The sequence below is a fragment of the Serinus canaria genome, chromosome 4 (assembly GCF_022539315.1).
Source record: "Serinus canaria isolate serCan28SL12 chromosome 4, serCan2020, whole genome shotgun sequence".
Lineage (NCBI taxonomy): Eukaryota > Metazoa > Chordata > Aves > Passeriformes > Fringillidae > Serinus > Serinus canaria.
The window spans coordinates 19,997,794-20,020,609 of record NC_066317.1 but is presented as its reverse complement, the minus strand read 5'-3'; the positions used below and the strand labels follow the sequence as shown (position 1 = coordinate 20,020,609).

The 22,816-nt window shown below is 38.2% G+C and overlaps 1 protein-coding gene across 1 annotated transcript in view; it reads right to left on the bottom strand.

Annotated features, from left to right (window-relative positions):
- The window catches only part of GRID2 (glutamate ionotropic receptor delta type subunit 2), a 282,427-nt gene that overhangs the window by 242,925 nt on the left and 16,686 nt on the right, over positions 1-22,816 (bottom strand). The gene's annotated exons all lie outside the window — the stretch shown is intronic.

Sequence of the window (22,816 nt, the reverse complement as noted above, 5' to 3'; positions counted from 1 at the left end):
GTTTTCAATTTTCCTTGGAAATAAATTTCAACTTCTGGTTCTATGTAAGTCTGCAAGACAGGCCTTGCAAATGGAAACATCAGCAGACCCTGAAATGCAGCACAGTTGTAATGTTTTTCTAATGACTTCATCCTGCTGAAAGCAAGGTATTGCCAGTCAACAGAGGGTAAAATGTCGTTCTGCTACTTATGAAATATGAATTAAAAAATAGGTTTTTTCCTCAATAGCATAAAATGAAAGTGCTGAAATTTAAAGTCCGCAAATCTCACGTGGATTTCACTTCAACTCAGACATTATATTGGTGTTTGGAAATATGAGCCTTTCTGTGAAATTTCCATGAAAATCCAATTTACCTACTTTATAATTTTAAAGGCCTAAACTATAGTGCACGGTTTGTGTTCTCTGAAGCCTTGAAACTGATTTGGTGTTTTCCTAAGCTTTGTTGAATAGTTTGTGACCTTCCTCCTCTGCTCCAAATGTCTCTCTTTAAAATATTAAGACTTAGAAATCAAGAAAAAAAAAAAGGAAAAGCATGTATGTCCAACAAAGAGATGAAGACAGTAGATCGTGGCTCTTAAGAGGATAAAAAAAATTTCCTGAGAACAGCTTTAGAATATATTAAGAAATAATTTTAGAAAAAGGAACCAAATGAGGAAATGTACTTTCTCTTATAAAATATTACCTCCCAAGACTATAATCTTTTCTGTAAATATGGATGAATATGTATTACAAAAATCAAGACTTATAAAATGTTCTACTCCTGAAAAATGCCACTGAAACTCCCATTATAAGTATACTTCTTGTAACCAGAAGAGAGATTTCAAATCTTGGAGGAATTGTGATTATATTTTACCTCTCTTGAAAAATGACATAACTACTCAACCATCCATTTAATCTGATCATAACACCAGTAACCCAAAGCCATGAGCACTCCAGCAGTAATTCCAAATGCGACTTTCATTCCTTTCTGGTTTTGCATTTGCACAACATATTATGAGCAAATAAAAAAGTATGAGCTGGCTCCACCCATGCACAGACCTGAATCAAAGTCAGGAGAAGCACAACTCCATAAGAATATAAAGCTTCCTGTCAGCAGAAGTAATTAAGTGATGCTCAGCATTATAACATCTGAACTTGGCTAGTTTCCTACCCACTCCAACTGTGGAAAAAGAAAGCTTGTGTCTGCCTAAAACATATTCCATGGGCACAATCCATTGGAAATTCATCTGTTACCAACTTCGCACCCCAAAGACAAAGTCAAACCTTTCACCTGCACTGCAAAAATTGGTCTATGTGTGTGAAGTCACAGGTTTATGAGAATCTGTTAGTTATTATATGCTCTCTCTAGTGAAATTCCAGGACAAATTGATTTTACTTTCTCATTTCAGCCACATCCTAATTTCTTGATATTGCTATCATTATGGATTTATGATTTTATGCCTGCATATTATCATTGTTAATTTTCTCATCATAACTATTATAGTTAATATTATATTGTATTTTTAGTTATGTTTAAGCATCTTGAGAAGAAACTGCTTGTGAAGCATTTTTTTTCTGAACTTTACATTCCAAAATAAACTTTCAAATGCTGGCTTTTCACTGCAGCTCATTAAAATTCAGAGGTCTCAAGAATTATCTCTTTTGATCAAGTACTTTTAATGCAAAAGCTGAAAATTTTAGCTTCCTTATATACACTTAAATGTGCAATGGAGCTGTCAGATATTCTGAATGAGTAATCTGTAATGCAGATAGCTGAACTTGTCTATTATTATTTGAGGAGCATTTTTTGTCTCTCCAATCTCTGCCATCTCTTCTACACTCAAACAGCAGAAGTTTGAACATCTGTCCTTCTGACTTGGGAGTTGTTAACCCTTGGATTTCATAGCTATATTACATGAATTTTCATGTAATGGTGACTGTGTCATTAACATAACACATACGTATGATATATTTAGAAGAATTAGATACACCAAAAAAACCACATGAATATATTTAAGAGATACCTAAGACACATGTGATATTCAATGGGCATTAGAATATTGCACCATAAAGCCAATGCTTTTAAGAGTGTAGTTACACCAACACCTAAGCACACCCTTGAACACTAACCCACCTGCTGGGATTCCAAAAGGTCTACATCATATAAATTTCTCCTGAGGAAAAAACATGGATTAAAAATCAAAGGGAATTTTATATGTTTAACCTCCCTATATGTCAGTGCTAGATTTTCAGGCGTCAATATAGATTTAATAACACTTTTAATGTTCAATATGCTTAAGAATTTAAACTGAATGTTGGCATGCATCTCAAGTCATTTGAGATTCTGAAAGCAGATGATTTAGTCCAATCCATATGAATAGCTTAATGGAGTATTTCCATTTCGTAACGTCAGGAGCCAACCATGGGTAACTAAATTCAGATTCAAGGCTTAATTCCTTGTCTGCATTGTAGACTAGCAGCTACCTTAAGGACTGGTAACACTGATACTGGAAACCCCATTGCTCTCTGAGTCAAATATATGAAGGAATATACTTTGTCCTTTTTTTGATTCCGAAATTAAAAGCATGCCTGTCTTGATTTTCCTATTGCCAAGTAAAAGCTTGGTGAATTAATTGTGTCTGACATTTTACACTGAGTCATTTCTTACAGCTCTAAATCTTTTCTGAACTAATAACAAATAATGTACATAAAATTACATGAATGGGACGTGTGACAGAGGTCTTCATAATTTCCAGCTGTGAAGAACAGATTCTTCTAAGAACCCCAAGCACTTACTGGAAAATTCCCAACTTCAGTGGTAATTTGATGCCTCATTCTAATAGGCTTATTAATTTTGATGTTAAATTTGAGTTTGAGTGTCCATACTTTTGCTGTCCAACTTGAACCAATCATAATATTTCTGACTTTCTCTCACATGACACGTCTCAGAGCAGTAGACCTGATCTCAGGGACACACACTTCAGTACTTTTGTAAGTGTCATGTTTTACTTAGCAAATTTTAATTCCTTTGCAGTACAGTTATATGAAGGGCAAAGTACAATTATTAGAATTCAAATAAACTCATGTATGAGCTAGTTCTAATCTACATTAATCAAAACAGATACCATTTTATATTTGCTTACTTTTATGAAATACTGCATATAGCCTGAGACCTGCCAGAGTAACCTCCTCCATAAGTATTTCAAACAAACTTATGTGCAAAGCTCTCTTTGATATTATGCAAGACTTAAAAAAACAAACCAACTCTGAGAAACCGAAAAGACATTTTCATTTAATTGTTCCCCAAATCCACTCCACAGCAGCTAAAACACAAAATTGGAAAGTCTGAGCTCCAGCCTAGAGATTATATGTGTCTAATACAAGATAATGGGAACAATTTACTGTTGTAATCGTGAGGTCTTTTTTACTGGTTCAATTAGCACGACAAGGTAATTTGATACAACTCTGAGCTAACATATTTGAAACAATGAGAATGTCATGTTTGCTGCTTTTAAAATGAACTTCTCATTTCCTAAGTAGCTGTGTCACTTGTTCTTGTTCTCTTTTTACTCTTTTCCCCATTGTCTCTAAAACCAGTTTCCATTATACAGCAAGAAAGCTGCTAGGACAGCAATGTAAACACTGGATTTTTTTAGTTAAAATACCAAGGTTTTTGAAGTGCTCAGAAAATGTAAAAAGCCAAGGATATAGAAAGTGATTTTACTAAAAGCAATGAAAGGACAAGGAATATTGCCACTAGGTAAAAAGGATATTTTCTTATTGTACGTCCAGTTGTTTCAAAAGAGACACATTGCTAAAAAAAAAACCTTTGCCAAGCTTGTGCTTAGACCTGCATGGGTAATAAAAGCAGTTCAAGTGTTACAGGACACAATACCCCAAACTCACTCTCTCTCTCCAAGAGATGGCCACTGTCTGAATAACCCCCTCAGCTTAAGGGCTGCCTGTGTCAGACACTAGCAGGCACAAACTAGTGCCAGAAACAGCAGGCACCTCTTCAGTGTGAATGGGCATATGTTAACACAGCATCAGGTTTGCAGCAGTGAAAGAACTGTGTGATCTCTTGTCAATGAACAGTGTGGGAGCACCTTTAGCAAAGTCAGTTCACTGCCATGCCCTTGAGAGAAATATTTTTTTGGTAGAGAGACAGCCTATTTTGAAGCCACACATGCTATCCAAACTTGACAGGATTACATTGTCCTCTCTCTTTGTTATGTATGGCTTGGTATCACTAAAGTTTTTAATTGATGCATTAATTTCAGAATGTACTGTCTTACTTAAAAAAAGAAACTGCTTTAACATTATCAAGAATTATGTAACTTGAAAGCACTTAGTTGCTACTGAAAACAAAGGCACATTCCTTGCAAATAATTCCATAATTGCTGTTAAGCTGTTTGGGGATTATTTGTACCTATAAGAAAATAATTTGTTTATGAAAATGGAAAACATTCTGCTGCACTAGTGGAAACTGCAGCGTGAGAGAAAGTGGTCCCATGATTTGGCATATCATGTCCAGTGGCTTGTGATACTGACAACCACCTCTGATCTCCCCCAGAGTGACTTTGGTATTTGAGATGGTCAGTCTACTTCAGCATTGCTGAAGGTTACAAGGAGAAATGCCTGTCACACTTCAGTGACACCTAAGGTCCTTTAACATCTTACTAGTTCTGAAATTTTTTCCTGTCTTCTTGCTATGACAGTCCCTGTTGATTGGATAGGAACAGTATAGCAGGTTGAACAAAGATGAAATAAATATATGTCTCAGAAATGTTTGATTTAAAGACTGTAATTCAATTATGCCCTAGCATTCCACACTACCAGAAACATTTGTTCATGGAACAACCAAGGGAAAATATTTATCACAAAAAACAGTGTTCCTGACATTCTACAAAGAAACTAATTGCTATGGATAATTTGATCTTTAAAAATGAAAGTTTTGTGGCTCCATCATTACCGAAACTGGAAATGTCAAACATAATTCCTCTGGGATCAAAGAGAAAAGAAACTGCAACCTTAGAGCCAGAGAAACACTGCTTTTCTTTAGAGGAATGTACAAATATTGAAGGACACACTCAGTTTTGGAGAATGTTGAAAGGGAGAGCACAAAAGGCTAATTTCTCTTTCCAGAGAATGTATTACACAGAAGGCCAACTGTGGAGGTAATGTTGCACTAGATAAATCAAGATATATGCAACCATCTACAGGAGACAAACAATAGAAAAAAGCCAATGTGCTCAAACTGCAGAAAATTGGATGTTGTTACTTTTACCAAAGACTTATGAAACTCTCTATGATAGCTGTGTTTATGAAAAACACCTAGGATTTAATCCCAAGAAGTGTTCATGAACTTTTTCTTTTTTTCATTTCAGTAATCACAATGTATAGAAAGAAGACCTAGACAACAATTTTTCACCTGAATGACTATGGCTGTAAAACAGCACAGGAAATTAATTTAGGACACAGACACATTGAACAACAGTTTAATTCCAGATATGATGCTCTGAGGAGTACAAGACAAACCCTGATTTAGATTGAATACTTAACTAAGTCTTAGAGCAGATGTGTTTTATCCCTCCTCTGCTTTTACAGAATCTAATACAAGTGGGCACTGAGAAGGACAAGGCCACAAACACTGCCTTTGGAATTCCAGAGGGAACAAAATTGACAGCGTATGCTCTTGGGAAGACAAGATATTGGGAAGGTCAGGTATCAATGAAGTAAGAGACAATGAAATGAAACCTTAGTACATTACAAAGCATGCAAGTTGTGGATGCAGTTGTACTGTACTTAGGCATTCAAAGCTACTCAGCTCCTCCAGACATTGTAATTTATGTTAAAAAATCTTGGAATGAATGAACTGTGGGAACAGAAACCTCATTCTTCCTTCACAATTGTAAAATAATTTTATCTAGTTACATTGGAATTCCCTTGCATTTTAACTGCAATGGTATTTGCCATATTTTATGTAACCCAATATGTTTTTTGATTATCAAGTTTATTTATAAGAGTTTGAGTAATAATTTAGTTTATGACTTTTATACCCATTTTAACAGCTTGGTGTACTGACCAATTAATACTAAAGCCAAATAATATTATATCATGGCTTTATGACTTCAAGAAACACACTTCATATTTCAAGTTTTAATGGCTATACAGATGCAGTAAAAAAGGCATTACATTTATTGGAAGACTGCTATTGGAAAGAAACCTTGTGGCTATCCTACATGAAAAGTGGGGTTAGAATCATAGAACCATATCAGTAAAGCAAACAAATCACAACTAAGCAAAGAGCTGGGCAAGTGAAAGAGTTGGCATAGAGGTGCTACAACATGCAAGGGGGAAGGGGGAAAGCACGGCAGACAGGAAATTATGAGGGTGTGGGACCTCAGCACAAAGAAATCCTTAACAGCATTGCATTCCACAAGGAAGTCCTGTGGGCCAAAACCCACTGGGCACATGGACAAAGATGAGAGAGATCCTACCTTCTGAAAGTTGGTATCTGAAGGGGAACAACAAGACAGATCAGTTAAGCAGGTAGGCAGAGTGACAGGTAGAGAAGAGAGAGGAACAAAGATGAGAGGGAATATTAGTCACCAGAGTAGGCAGTTGCCTCAGCATTTACAGCTGCCTGTACATTGTCAAGTCCATCATAGGAGAGGTGACAAAAGAGCTTGGAGGAAAGGTCAGAAGCAGGATAATGAATTGGCTTAGTGTGAATTAGTAATGTGCTCTTTCCACGTGCAAGGAAAAGTCATTGAGGAAGGAAAATCACTCAGAAGCAAGCAGTGAACAATAATAGATGAGCAAAGCAAACAAGAGCTGACATCTGAACACCATTTGAAATTCAAAAAAAAGCAACATTCAATAATTCTAAAAGGGCTCTGGGAAAAAAAAATGCTTTGCATTCTACACCACTAAGAAGGCAGACTCAAGAAGAGGGAGAGCAACAAGCTAGAAAACAACATTTCATCAGTATTTTGAATAGCTTCAAACTGGGTGAGATTGTACCTATCAAGAGCAGAGAAAGAGTTTTGCAATTGCAACACATTGTAGCTGTGAACCTTTTATTGACAAAGTCTGCACCCGAAAGTTACTTCCTAAACAGAAATCAGCTATTTTGTAATGCTGGGCAGATATGAAGATCCTGAGAAAAGAGAAACTCAAGCAATGAGGGATGGAGGAGAATATAGCAGCTTGGCCAGAATAATTAAACAAATAAAGGTTAAAACTTGCTTAAGTTTAGGTGATTAGACATTGAACAGATGTCTGAAAGACAGGGAGCACGTTTAAGTTGCATGAAAATCCAGAAAGAACAATCAGCAGTCATTAGTACAGAGCAGATTCTGAATTTATGTTCCCAAACATAATTTTCCAGACATTACAGACTTAGAGAAGACAGCAGGAAATAATTATGCCCAACTGCAAATCACCAGCATCCCTACTGTGAGAGTCATCCATAGGATGAAAGCTTGGGTAAGAACTATTCAATTGATAAACTTACAACCTCTCAGCGGCAAGAATTTACTGATGTTGATAAATTTTGCTGACTGGTAACTATTGCCATCAAAATATTAGTAAGAAAAGAGCTTCCTTTTCCATCCTAGATTATCCTGTAGGGAAGAGATGATGTGACTATATTTATACCTTTGTTACCATTAATAAACAGAGAACTTCAAGCCATGGGAATTACCAGTATGGCAAAACATAATATATATTATCAATGTAGAAAAAAGGAACATCTTTGTGCAGAATATGCACAAATGTGAAAGAAGAATCAAGCGCCACACACTGAACAAAAGATATTAACAGCAATGGGTTGTGTGAAACAAATCCACCCTACAGCTATCATGGATAAAAGCTCCTTGAAAAAATAAACACCACTAGGAAAATCAGATAAAAGTCATAAAAAAGAAAAAGTGAAGCATTTTTGTGGAAAAAACCCCAACTAATTGGGTAAAAGTAGATAAATTCTGTTGATTTGCATAAATATTCTTTGGTGTGAAAAATGCTCTTGTGGAAAACATCTCACGCTCTATTTGTCCTAAATTCATCATGCATCTTCTTCATTGGAGCAAACTATCACCACTAAGTGCTGCATTTTCTGAAAATCTGGTAATTTTGTATATACATCATGTTAACCAAAATTCCAAAACCCATCAGCAGAAGAAGTGAAACCCTTGAGCAAGAAGAGGTGCTGGTCCAAGCAAACTGCAGGATGAGCATAAGTCAGCGTGAAAAGGAGAAGCAGACTGTAGTGGATATAAACTATGAGCTGTGAGGAGGTTATGGGGTTCTAGGTCTTCATTTAGGGTATATGAAAACCAACATCACATTTTAGAGGTGGAACACAGAAAACCAAAAATTTTCAAGCAACCAGAAGGTAGAAGTTCCAGTTTAGTATTACTGAGTGCAGTAGGTGTGACTGCCTCAAGCAAGCAAGAAATGTGCACAGAAGCCAAAGAGCTCATCATCTCCAAATCCTAAGCACTTTGACTTGCAGTCAGATTGACTGAACTGGATACAAAATAATGAAAAAAATAAACTAAACTAAGCTAAAGGAGGAAGGACATCTTAAGTCATCAAAGCATTAACTCCTGGCAAGGTTAAAAACCCCCAAACTGCAAATGGGACTTTGTGTGAACATCAGATCATCAAATAAATGATGAGAACCTGACTCAGCCACCCCCTGAAAACCACAACACCCTCAGGGAAAATGTTTTTGTCAGATACCAAGTAAGTGGGAGTTGCAGGCAGATTTTCCCTCTGACAGTAGGTGATGGCCCCCACAGTGAGGGAAAGCTGCTGGCTGGGGTCCATATGAGCACCAGCAACATGTGGAGAGAAGGCAGCAATGTGCAGAAAGGGATCCATCCAAAACATCAGGGAATCCTGCAATAATCACTTAAGACTGAGAGTCTGCAAATGATGCCACTGTTAAGAGATGAAGACAAATAAATTGCCTGGAGCTTTACAAACCCTGTAGTTCTAAGAGATTAACAAAAAACTTCAAAAGGAAAAAGACCCTAGCCATAGCATATGTATGTTCTCATGGCAGTCTTGCAAAGAGTGCAAGGCAAGAAGGATGAAATGATACACCTAATTTTAAGTAAAAACTGATATGCAGGGTATCTCAAGAACCTTGTTAATGGAAAATTTACCAGGGTAAATATGAAAGGAATTTCATAAAATATTGTGGTAAAAGGAAAAATCGGTATACTACACTTACCTTGGGGTAAAAAAAAAAAAAAAAAAAAAGGTAAATGTATACAGAAAAGCAGAGAGAAGAGAAAAATGTTTTTAAGTGGAAGCTCTATGAGTCCTATTGAAGCGTAAACTATATCAAGTGTTGTGAATGCAAGCAAACTGTGGAAATACATTTATTTTGAATCTTTTCACTTTATTTGATCCTCAACAATTATTAATTTTCCTTGGTATTCATTGACTCTTTCCACTTTCTCAATTCTTTCTGCATCAGGGTAGCTCAATCAGAAAAGCAGCATTTCTCATCAAGTTATATTACTTGTTATTCCTGTGAGGGGATGCACATTTGTACCAGGCTAAAAATTGTATTTCTCACCCTGCACTACATATTGGTATTTTTCAACCCAGCAAATTTAATCCTGTGGAATTTATTTCACAATCCAAACAAAGTATTTGTCAGAACTGAAAGCAGCTCCAGTGCTTTCTCACAGGGGAATTCTAGGTCTCTATTCTCCTTATCCCTAGCGAATGCATTATGCCCTTGAGTCAAAACCTTTTTCCCTACTTTTTACAACATGTATTAGAAATATCAAAAACCTGGGGAATGTGCACCTCTTTTAGTATTGTACAAACACCACAAAACATTCCTTGAGCAAACAGTAGCAGTTACACCTCAGGGAAAGTCACTGCACTGACAGACAATAGACAGCAAAGCCTCTGAGTTAGCTTCTTGATATAAGCAGGATAGTGAACAGCCATGGCAATATGAGATTAAATTCTAATTTTAAAACAAAGGCAATCACTTAATTTCATATTTTCTCAATACTGTTTTCTGAAAATGAATACAAGCCTCAAATCTCCGTCTCCATAAGCAACGGCAAAGCTAGGGAATACAGTCGGAAGGGTTTTGTCTTTTCACAAACTTCAGGTGTGATCAGACAGCTGTGATGGGGAAGTGGCAGCACATTATGAGTTCTCTCACCCTGCTCTGCCTCCTCCCTTGTTCAATGTGCACTTCAGCCTGCACGAGTCTGTCAGCCAGCTTGAGGCCAGCGCTCGACACTCTGGGTCCTCTTTGAGCACTGGCTTGACAGTCTGCTTGCATTCCCTGCTGCAAGCCTCATTAGGACCCTCAGAAATGGCAGGCTGGGAGCCACTTTCTAAACAAGAGTAAAATGAAGATTGATTAAATGGACAATGAAAAAGAACATTCAGCTCAATCTGAGCAGCTGGCAGTAGGGATACCTAAATGGCTTCACAGCAAAGGCAGCGATGTTCTCTCTGTGCTGGAAGACCCATGAGCACAGTACAACAGGCTGAAATGCAAAGAGCTTGGCTTGGAAGTAAATTTGAAAGCTAGACAGAAGAAAAGCAGAATGAAAAGAAAGGTCACAGAACTCTGCAGAGGATGTAGATGTTTGAAAATCTGGTTTTATTCCAACTTGGAATGAAGTGCCAGAGCTTTGAAATTCTATGAAATATGTTTTGGAGTCGAGGCCCTCAGGTAATCTGCCTGCCTATCTCAGAAGCACAGACCATATTAAAATTGAAAAGTTTTAATGGAGAAAACCCCTTAGCTGGTTTCAGTCAGGATCTGATATCTTAAAGTCAATGAAGTTTTACTAACATTTAAGCAATTTACAGAATAGAAACCACAGGCTTTATTCTTTAAATACTGATTGTACAGCAGCATACTACTAGCCTGATTTCTGTTCTACAAGCATGATTTTGGCTTAGACATGTGTTAGATAAATATATGTGACATAGTATATAAATAAAACATGGTTTTATTTATAATAATACTACTAATTTCCCCCACTGTAATTAAGGTAAAACATTTAAAAAAAAATAAGATAATCACAAATCAGATCTGCATTTACATCATTACCATGAGGGTGAACCATAGAGCAACAAGGGATATAAAACAGGTATTCTTTAGACCTAACAGCAACTCTCTCCTGGGAGAGGAAAATTGCAATACAACATACATCTCTAGGAAATGAAATTATTTTAAGGATATTGCACATAAAAAGCTTTCATTTCTCAGAGCACTTAAAAATGCCAAGCATGTTATTTTTGCTGGCCACTTTTTAAATTAGAGTTTGTGGGAAGGTGCTTAAATCATTGCTTAATTGAATCTGGAGACAATTTGAAACAACTATTTCCCTCCTTCCTTCCTCTGCTTTCCCCCTGGCACACCTCACTTCTTGCCCAATGCAAAAACAGTGAATAACATATGCAATAACCTATGGAAATTTTTCCACTACAAGTCCCATTAAGAAACATCCAGTTCCATGATGAGAATCAGTCTACTTCCCAAAGCTAAAGCCCTTCCTCAAGGCCTTCTCTTGGCCTGTCTCCAGCTACCTGAGGATGGGTTAAAAGGAGCCTTGGCTCCTGGGGCCTTTATAACTAAATGAACGTCTTCTGCAAAGCATTCTTCAAGGCAACTTCATTTACTGAATTCCTAAGGCAGGTTGACAAAATCTATCTCCTCATTTAATCTCCTTTGGATTTGTGTCCATCTAAGTTCTAAGCAACACTGGCTCAGAAGCCAGATAAAGAACAAGAGACCAAACAAAACTGATTACTTTCATCTTTTAACACAGCAGGTCAATACTATGATCTTGCTCATTTCCTTTTCTTCCTCTAGTGCTCATGTGCAGCAACTATTTCTTAATTTGTGCTGACACCATAAACTCCTACTGCTCCTTCTTGAACGTGACAAAGAATTTTTTCTACTGTGAGGGTGGCTGAACTCTGGACTAGGTTACCTGGAGAGGTCATGGAGTCTCTCTCTCTGCAGATAGTCAAAAGCCATCTGGACATAATCCTGAATAATGTGACTAATGGACCCCAACTGACCAGGGAAGTTGGGCTAGATATCCTCTAGCAGCTCCTTCCAACCTGATCCATTCTGGGATTCTTTATTTGCTCTGAAATACAGGAACTTCCATAAGATCAAAATATTTATTTATCTAAAAACAAATGTTGATTTCCTTCCTCAGCAATTGCAGAAAGGTTTGGGTTGGAAGGGACCTTAAAGATCATCTAGTTCCAACTCCCCTAACATAGGCAGGGATACCTTTCACTAGACCAAGCTGCTCAGAGCCCCATCCAGCCTGGCTTGGAACACTTCCAAGGATGGGGCATCCACAGCTGGATGGGCGGCCCATCCTGGCCTGTGAATGCACATGGCTGGATCGTGTCCAATCCTTCAGCACCCCCAAGTCCTTCTCAGCACGACTGCCTGGTCACTTGTAAGAGGAGACAAAACAAGCACAGCCCCCAGGAAGCACAGGGCTCTTACTTAAAAAGAGGGCCCTTGCTGTGGATGACCCAGGAAACCAGCAGAAAGCATGTTTTTGCAAACTCAAAAGTGATACTTTTTACACCTATTCTCACAATCAGCAGAAGCAGCTGTTACTTTCATTTATGGAAATTTGCAGATGAATTGCATCACTATTTAATATTCCATTTAAAAAAAGAATATCTGGAATAAAAAACTCCTGAATCTTTAAAAATTATTTAAAAATAAGCTAAAGAGCAGAAGTCCTAACTAGGGGAAAATTATGTGGGGAGGTGAGAAACTTATAATGTGTAAATCTAAAATTAGCTCTTGACATCAGCAGTCCCCAACTCATGTTGAAACTGTAGAAACCATAAAATGAGCTAGCTGGGTAAGTGCTTCCAAAATAGAATAAATTCTCTTAGAACAGTCTTTAAAAATATTACTGCTGATTATGAAGTGTCTACAAAAGCAACCTGAATCAGGTACCCATCATTGCAGCCATTGTTTCTAGTGGTGGACCAAGCATTTTTATTAATGTGGTGTTAATCTATTTACAGATAAATATCTAATCTGGTTGACCAAATGTTAAAGGAAAGAATTTATTTCAACACAAGGATTACAAGTATATGTGGCAAAAGCATTACAGCCATAATAAAACTACCACACACAATCTGAAAAAAGGAGAAAAAACACGGGAGGTCTTGCTCAGCAAAATTTATCAAGAAAACTCCTAGCAAACTGTGAAAGGAGTGATAGGGTATAAACTTCAACCTTTATTTCAAACAAACTAATGAGAGCTTCTTCAGTGTCACAGGAAATATTATCAGAAGAAATAATGACTACTAGTTTTCATTTCAGTTTAACTGAAGGGCAAAAAGAATTATATAATAATTGACTGTGAGTAAATTACCTGTGTTTTGGGGTTAGAAATGTTCAACACTGAATTTTGATGGTAGCTATGAAATCAGTTCTATTTTCTGGAAACCAAGGTAAACTAATGCAATGACTATACCTCTGTCTTCTGGTGAGAAGGAAGGAGGCAGAAAGTCCTGCCAATCAGGCAACACCACCTTGTAGAAAGGATTGGATTAGAAATAGTTTTGTCAGATCTTATCTCCACTATAAGCTAATCCTCTCTAGCTGTCATTTCATTTCAAAGAGACACTCATCCCATGGCAATCAATTGCATATTAGTTTTGCAGATGTTGAGTGGGCTTTTTATAACACAAGAATCAGCCACCCTCAGTAATGTAGAAAATACACTCTTTAAAACACTGTCTGTCTCCACCAATGTGTGTGTAATAGCTTTGTTGCATTAATGTGCTCACTTGCTTTCTTTTTTTTTTAAATTTATTTACTCTGTTTGGCTGGCTGAAGCAATTTACTCTCCTTGGGAAGACATTTGTCTCTCAAGAGGAACACAACAGAGATGTTTATAGTGAGGCTATAAAAGCAGGGAGGAAGGATAAGCAGTAACCAAGACTATCACATCCAATTAAAGTCCCTGGTATGACAACAGGAGTATATAATTAAGTATAATAGCAATTTAAGAAAGCAGAACAAAGAATAGCCAACACAAATTGAATAAGAAAATAATTATTACATCTTGGAAGATCATGGGAGGTCAGCCCCTCAGTTATTTGTTTTAGTCCAGAAACAGCATACCCAGCAAGATCCCAAAGAAGAGAATGTCCATTACTGAGTCTTTGAAAGCCATGTAGAGAAACAGAAAGCAATTATAGGAGAGCATAACCAAACAGTTGTTTGCACAACAGCAAATATTATGAGATTCTCATAAAGTACATAATACATCTTCAACTCAGTACTTAATCACTAAAGCTCCCCTTCTTTTCTCTCAAACACACTAGCAGTTTAACTATTGCCTTCAATACAAAATACTGGTCAGAGCTTACATACAGTGGGGGGTTCCTTTCTTATTGTATTCCAAAAAATTCTATATAACTACCCAAATTCTGATGGCATAAATATCTGTACTGACAACAAGGCACAGATCAATTAAGTCATATAGTCCTGCATACACCTCTATAATGTGAGTATGTTTTATCAAAAAAGCTTTGTTTTTATAGAAAAAACAATACACTACAACTTTTGTTGCTGTCACTAGAGAGGTAGATCTGGTATGTATCTCACAACTGTGCTACAGTGTGACACAGGATGGAATGGGAATATCTATCTGTCATACAGGCCACATCACCAAACACCATACAGCCAGAATGAAGAAAATACTGGAAGAGTTAAAATGCAGACACAAGGTGTGATTCCTTTTGCTGTAAATCACACAAGTGCTCTGGTACATACTGGCCTTGCACACACACTTCAGTGAGTGTCTCCTTATGCCACCAATACCACACTGAGCTGTAAAAGCCTAGAGAACCATGGTAGAATTCACAAGGTATACTGGTATCACCAGACTGGTGACATCAGTCAGGCCTGACTTGTCACATGTGAGGCATGGCTGACTGAAGGATAAATATATCCATATGCTGCTCCTCCTCAGCTGCTGCTATCAGCAACCCTAATCAAAAGAAAAACCAACTTTCACAGCCAACACCACAAATGTGCCAGCTGAGCTCCAGGCTACTGATACTGAGCCTTACCTCTCAGTAACAGAGAGGCACAGCCTTAGTTCTAGACTTCATATCACTGCAAAGGACCTGCAGACGGCCCCCAGCTCCTGTTCTTCTAAGTGTAGACCCTCTGTGTTGGGATAGATTTCCCAAACTGGTTTTGCTTTGTTTTAGATACCAAAATAGCCTTGGCTGCAGCAGGCACTGCATTCTGTCCCAAGAACCCCAACAGTACATTGCAAAAGTCAATTCTACTATGCCTGAAAAGACACAAACAGAAAAGATTGCTTCAGGTTGCAGTTTCATTGTGATGCAAATGATACAAATCCCTTTGAAGCTGACTTATTTTATCACTGAGACTTTTCTTTTTCATTGTTTTGTAAGTACAATGTTTTATCCTTGAACTTTCACCTTATGGTAAGCAAGTGCATATAAAATCTAAGCCAATGTCACTCTATTGATAGTAAAAAAAACACAGTCATTTTCTCATCTGGTCATTCAGCCATCAGCTGGATGCCCTATATTCAAGGATGGAATAGCATAAAAAGGCAAGGAATTGGACTACACCATAAATCAAGAATTTGCTCAGATTTCCACTGAAATGTAAAATCTAAAATGTAAAATGTAAAATCCAAGACCCCTTCTTGCAGGTTAAAAAAAAAGTCGGAGAGGCCACTTAAAGGGTGGTTTAAGTGGTTCGACATTCTAAACATATTTTTGAACATCCCTTTACTAGAGATTTCTAAGATCCTACAAAATAAAAAAAAAATCCTTTAAGCCTGTATTTCAATTTGCAGCTATGAATTCTTTGCTTAATGCTAGAGAAAGAAGGAAAAAAATATATACATTTTTCAACATTGTAATTAACAACAAGAACAAATTGCAGGGGAGTACACTGAATAGGATTTATTCAATTGCAAGCAATGGTAGAGAATGGACTCAAAAAAGGCAAATATGCTCTCCAGGATACTGCAGGCCTAAAAGCTCAAACACTAAGGTGAGAAAGATGACCTCAAAGATGAGAGCACTCAGCTTACTTACAAGGGAAAAAACAGGAGCATACAGTCTTTGACTGAAAAATCTGATTTTGGCCTCTGAAGGCCATCACTTCTAGATAAAAGCCAATCAACATACACACTCGTGGTAAAATTATAGGAAAAGGAGACCAAAATAGCAGTAGGTTCATATGCCCCCTCTGATTCTTCACTTTCCCTCTAAAGGGGAACTGCCTGAAATACTCTTGCCTTTAGAGACTTCAGACTTGTGTTTTATGTAGTTAGGATGGTTTAAAAATTCCCAGTGATCATGAACAAACTTGGACAAAGACAAAACTGAAAATTTCTGAAGTAAATTATGCTGCATATCTAAGGCATCATAAGCATCATGCATCAGTAAATGCGATAAAGAATTACTCTTTTCATTAGCTTATGGGAAAATACCAACCAGCTATCACATTGTGATGTACTTACACATGGGACAAACCATCAAGTCACTCCTCAGCCTAACTGGAAATCCAGCAGGCTTCCCATGAAACCTGACTATTTTTCCAGTCCATCACTGGACCAGTTCAATTGCCCAATTCAACGGAGCAAATCCTTGCTCATCCAAACTCCGTTTTACTTTGACAAGAAGAAACTGTTTGGGTAGTAGAGTTAATTTGAAAACATAAAACAGTGTGTGGGTTTTAGGTGGCAGATGAATAGCTTTTATCATTGCAGAAAACGTTTGCATGTACACAAAGGAATGTTACTTTTTAGCTCATATACACTGTACACAGGTATGGAGACACACACACAGCAGAAGAAGAAAATCCTCCTCTGGATTTCCTAAGTCCAAATCTGATGCCTGTTTGTAAACCTATTTGCTGCTTGTGGCACACACACCAAGGCAAGCCAATATTTTTGGATTTCAGTAAAGATTTCAATGCTATCTCTCCCAGTATGCTTCTGCATAAAATGTCTAGCCCAGAGCTGGATAAACACATGGTGTGTTGGGTGAGCAGCTGGCTCACTGGTCAGGCACAAGGGTCACAGTGAATGGGGTGACATCAGACTGGTGACAGTCACCAGGGGGGTTATGCAGGGCTCCATCTCAGGCCATGGACTCTTCAACATCTTCAGGAATGACTTGGATGTAGCACTGGAAGGGAGACTAGGGAAGTTAGCAAGCAATGCAAGGAGATGTTGGCTCCCTCGAAGGCAGAGAGGCCCTGCAGAGAGACCCTGATGAATCAGAGGGCTGGGCAATGACCAAACATGTGAACCTCAACAAGGGAAAGTGCAGGATTCTGCACCTGGGATGGGGCAGCCCTGGATCTACGGACAGACTGGGGAATGAGAGGCTGGAAGGCAGTGCCATGGAAAGGGACCTGAGGGTTGAACATGGGCCAGCAGTGCCCTGGTAGCCAGGAGGGCCAGCCTCGTCCGGGGGTCATCAGGCAGAGCATCGGCAGCCGGGCACGGGAGAAATAGAAGAACATGTTAAGCCATTAGAGAGCATCCAAAGGAGGGCTATGAAGGTCATGAAGAGCCTTGGGAAGAAGCCACATGGGGAGAGACTGAGGTGATATGGCCTGTTCAGCCTGGGGGAGACTGAAGGGACACCTCACTGCAGTCTACAGCTTCCTCATGGGGGGAACAGGAGAGGAAGGCACTGATCTCTTCTCTGTGGTAGCAGTGGCAGAACCCAAGGGAATGGCCTGAAGTTGTGTCAGGGGAGGTTTAGGTTGGATATCAGGAAAAGGTTCTTCACCCAGAGCGTGGTTGGGCACTGGCACAGGCTCCTCAGGGAACCAATCATAGCACCAGCCTGGCAGAGACGAAGAAGCATTTAGTCAACATGCTCGGGCACATGGTCTGACTTGGTGAGTCCCATGCAGGCCCAGAAGTTGGATTTGATGACCTCTGTGGGTCCCTCCACACTCAACAGATTATCAGAATTATGTGAACTCAATAGTTGTCCAGAGTCTTCTACCTCTCCCTGCTATGCGTCTTTTCTGTCTACCTGAACAAAAATCATTGTTATCTGCTCCCACTGGAAACATCCGAATTTTTACTGCAGATTTCAGTGGAAGTAGCACACAAGTGCATCAGATTCTTAATTCCTATTTTCAGCTTCATTCACTTCACCTCATAGCTATATATCATGCTTTTGACTAAAGACAGAATCACTTTGCTTATTAATAAAAAAAGGAACAGAAAAATAAACAGCTAATTTCTGTCCTAGTCTTCATTAGGATACATGTAAAATAAAAAAGAAAACCATCATGAAATAAGATTTTTTTAAAAAGGGGAAAAAGAAAAGAAAAAAGAAAACACTAAGTTGCCATGAGCTTTAGACACTCCAAGGCTGAATGAACCTTTTGGAAGAGTTGAATAAATTTTCCTAATTCTCAGTAAATAAGCTGAATAAAGAAATAAACCTAGTTAGAGCACTATGTAACACTAAAGCAAATCCCTGGTTTGGATCTCAAAGATTGACAATTTGCTTCATGATTAGATCTAATATCTGGTAAAACAACAACTATGTCACTACATGAAAAGCCCCTGTATTTTTTCGAATAACTACATTTAAAATTAACTGTTATTTTCAACAGAGAGACAACAATCAAATATAATAAAAATCAGGGCTTTTGCTATCAGGAATAATCTAGTTCCACAGAATAAATGTTACTTCTCATTCTATTCACAGTAACGATGAGTAAAAGCATGTCGAAAGTTCAATTACATGAGGCAATTTAAATTACATTTGCTCTTTAAACAGTCTGTTCTTTTTTTCCACTTGCCCACAACATGGCAAGAACTCCTCAGTACTTAATTTATAGGCTTAATTCTATTTTCCATGTATATTTTACCATTTCATTTATAGAGTTCTTTTATTCATGAAAGTAGCAGTGTAGCTTCTTTTCATCCAAGGTAATCTTACTTTAATACTGTCCCACATTAGCCTGGGATAGAAAAAAGGAAATTTATTTTCAAAATCATGAGTAGTAGATTATACTAATACCAAAAGCTACATGATTTTCATTTTCTTTGAAAAGAAATATAAACAAGCAAAACAGTACCTATAGAAGCTAGTGCAATAAACGTAGTACATACACACAGGCCAGCATACAAGACTTATTGGCTGCAACTCAAAGATTTGGCAGCAGCTGTTTTTGTTGAATACACCTTTTCAATAAATATAACCCAGTTCTGTCATGCAGATGGGTTTAACTTTTAATAGATGTTTAACAGTAAACATTTCTAATATCTCCAGCATGCCTGAAGTCTGCCTATGATGGGGTTCAGTGGGGTGCAGAGTGGAACCTTGGCAATAATAAATAGGAAATATTTTCATTTACACAAAGCATGCAGGGCAGAGTGAGGTGAGGAGTAGTACTCTCCAACCTGGGAAGGGTCCATGCTCACTGCATTGATGGCTTGAGGTTGCCAAGCCTCAAAGAGCTTTGTTGGCTTATACACATTGCCAAAGCTCTGGGAATCTTCCTAGGTAGACTGCTGGATCTTGCTGGCACAGCCAAAAAATGTTCTCACCTCTCTTTGTAAGAGGCCACTAACACTAACCCCTGCAGCAGAAGCACAAGAAGGGACTTTGCAAGGGGCAGGAAGATAGACAACCACACTGGCTGTGGTTGCTGGGCTGGTAACCCCTCCTCTGAGGAGAGGCTGGAGGCAGCAGTTTCTTCAGCACCTACACCAAGGCCTTCCAGAACTTGCCTGTCAAAACTCCATCAAAATCCCTGGCTGATGCTAGGGCTCTTTCACACATGGCTTACTGGATTTTCAATGTGTGAAGTTTTTCTCTATAAAGAAAGGAATGAATTAGCTGCATTGTCCCTTCTTTGTAGTCCTGGTATGAGCCCTGAAGTCACAACACAGAAGAACACATTCACATTTCTGTACTCAAGTGATAAGGTAGCTTCCTCAGCTACAGAGAAAAAAAACTGAAAGCAGAGTTGTACTGACAGCTTTTTGGCTCAGTGGAGGACATCTGTCCAAAGTATTGCTTCCCAAAGTCTTGATTCTCAAACTTGCTTTGTAATCCCCAGAACCTTTCTTGGCCTGATCCTGCTCCTACCCAGTCTCCTCAAACTTGGCTTTTGAAGCCCTTGATTTTTGTTGTCATACTGAGCTGGCAAAGACATCTAATTTAAGGACATCTTATTTTTCCCTTACATGGCTTTTCCTATCCATCATAATTATCCCAAATCAGAAGAACATGAGCAAATAAAATCCCCACCCCAAAACATAAGGCAAAAAACTGGCACTCAGTTCAGATCCATCACTGGTGCTATCAGATAGCATAGCAAATTTTGTGGAAGTCAGAAGCATATTTTGTAATCATTAAAGTCTCAGTGGGAAAATTTTGCTTCACCTGTGGGACCTGGGCAGCTACTTGAGAGTAGAAAAGAACTGCATCAGGAAAAAAAAAACCTGAACAAGTCACCAGCATATTTTTGGCAAAGTATTTTCCCAGATGCCGCCACAAACTCATCTGTGGAGAGGTGTCAGTCTCTGATAGCTCCGTACCTCTACACTCCTTCACTCCAGTGAATTCCACTTTCCGGAAGAATTTTTTTCCCTCTGCTCCTCCACCTCCAGCTCAAAGCAACCAAGGATATTTGGGAGTCTGGCTGGCCCCTCCCTCTCACTTCACAATAATCCTTTAGCCAGAAAGGAGAAATGCTGTGATACTTGCTCCCAGAGCTTCATGCCTTTCCATGCTGCATGGAGGGCAAATTAATACACAGTGTTTAAAGAGAAGGTAGGCTTTTATTTCCACAGCCAGAGAAGTGTATCTACCTCCTAATCTCCATTTTATTAAGAGTATAAGTACAGGTTTCTTCTCTGCAAGCTCTTGAGATAGAAGAGATGGAGAGAAAGAAGCACCTAACATAAAAAAGCAATACTGCTTAAAAAAAAAAAAAAAGAAGAAGAAAAAGATTTCAAACACAGAATTTCAAAGAGTCTGAACAAAGATAAATTCTACACAAGCAAACTCCAGTTTACAGACTGCTTATTTACACAGGCCAGTGTCTGACTATTTACTCTGCAATAGTTGTTACTTGCATAGTAATCAAGACCACGCTTACTACAGCTGTTGCAGAGTGAATGAACCCTCTTCTCAGCTAAACAATGACAGGGTTCAGCCACAGCAGTCATCTCAGAAGGGACCAAGCAGCAGAGATTTTGTGAGGTCTGGGGAGAGAAGCAGACAACTGAATCCAGTGAGGCAGCCAAAATCTTCTACTGGGCAGAAAAAGCTCAAGGGTTTTTCTGCATAGGCAGATTTTTCTTATTATAATCATAAGGATTACATGCTAAATCCACCAGGTTACGCTGAACTTCCCAGCTACACTGATCATGCACAAGGCACAGGTTTTGGAATCAGCACGATCATTAAACTGTTTAGGAATATCTCTGCCCATTGGCAGCCCATAGAGCTTTATAATTTCTTTTCCCCTATAGAACAGCTGCTGGTTTGACTCAAAATAACACCATTGGAAAAGCAATCCCTGCAAACTTCTTGTGCAAAGACTTTGTATTGGAGCTCACTTGTTTAGCCCATTTCCTGTCACTAACATAAATAAGCTATGGCAATAATCACATTTCTATTTGAATAACTCTTCTTATTAAGAGGCTCCTGCTATACATTTACCAGTCACATATACTCCAAATAAATGCTGCTGTCCTGGAAAAAAGCTGCAATATGGAGCTGATGTGAGAGTCTTTCCTTGAACCACAGTTGCAGAAGAAGATATTGACCTTCCCTGGCAGACCTACAGACTCCAGAAAAGGAGAAACATTGGGATTCTCTTGTTTTTCAAAAATTTTTGGTGTTTAGTATAGGAATTATTTGGAGGGAGCAGGATTGAGGATTTGGTTTAGTTGGGTTTTTTACTGGTCTTTTGATTTTTGGAGTCTTGAGTGGCCAGTGCCAAAGTAAGAACTCTGAAGTAAATTGTTTACTTTCTTGACAACACCTTCAAAAGATGACACTGACTTTGTTACAATTCCCAAGTACGTAAAAAAAAAAAAAAGGATAAAATGTATTTTTTTTAAATAATGTTTCTCTGTAAGAACAATGCAGGAGTTTTGTTTTGCAGAGTTATAGTAGTTCAAGCCCCCAACCATTCTTCTTTCAAGTTGCAATGTGAAATATCTCATAACACATCTTACCAAAAAATAAAACACTTGTGGCATGGGTGATGAAAACACTGCAGAACAATCTAAATATGCCCAAAAATTGTTTAAACCTTATGAAGCACTGAACACATTAAGACAGAGCAGCAGACCCTCATTACTCAGAATTAGCAAGCTTCAAGTGTGTAACAAGGACAGTGAAACACCCAGCCAAAACAAACCAAGGGCAGACAAAATTTTGAAAAAGAAACCAAGAAAGCCAACTTCTAGCTAATGTTTCTAAAATGCATTCACTTGAGACTGGATACACAGTACTTTTTATACAAAAATTGGTTTTAAGCTTTAATTTCTAAAGACCAAGGTAATAGCAAAGTATAGAAGAAAAGTAATGCAAGTTAGGAACAGATCCAAAGAGAAATTAATGAAGAGAGAAAGTGCATTTCTATGGAACAAAACAGAGATTTTAAAGCTTTGGTTGATGATAAAGAATATACATTCATGCAAAACCACATGTGAAACAGCACAGTGCCTTGAAAAAAAAAGCAGGCCACTCATTTAAAAAGACTGCACAACTTATAGTTGTACAACAAATG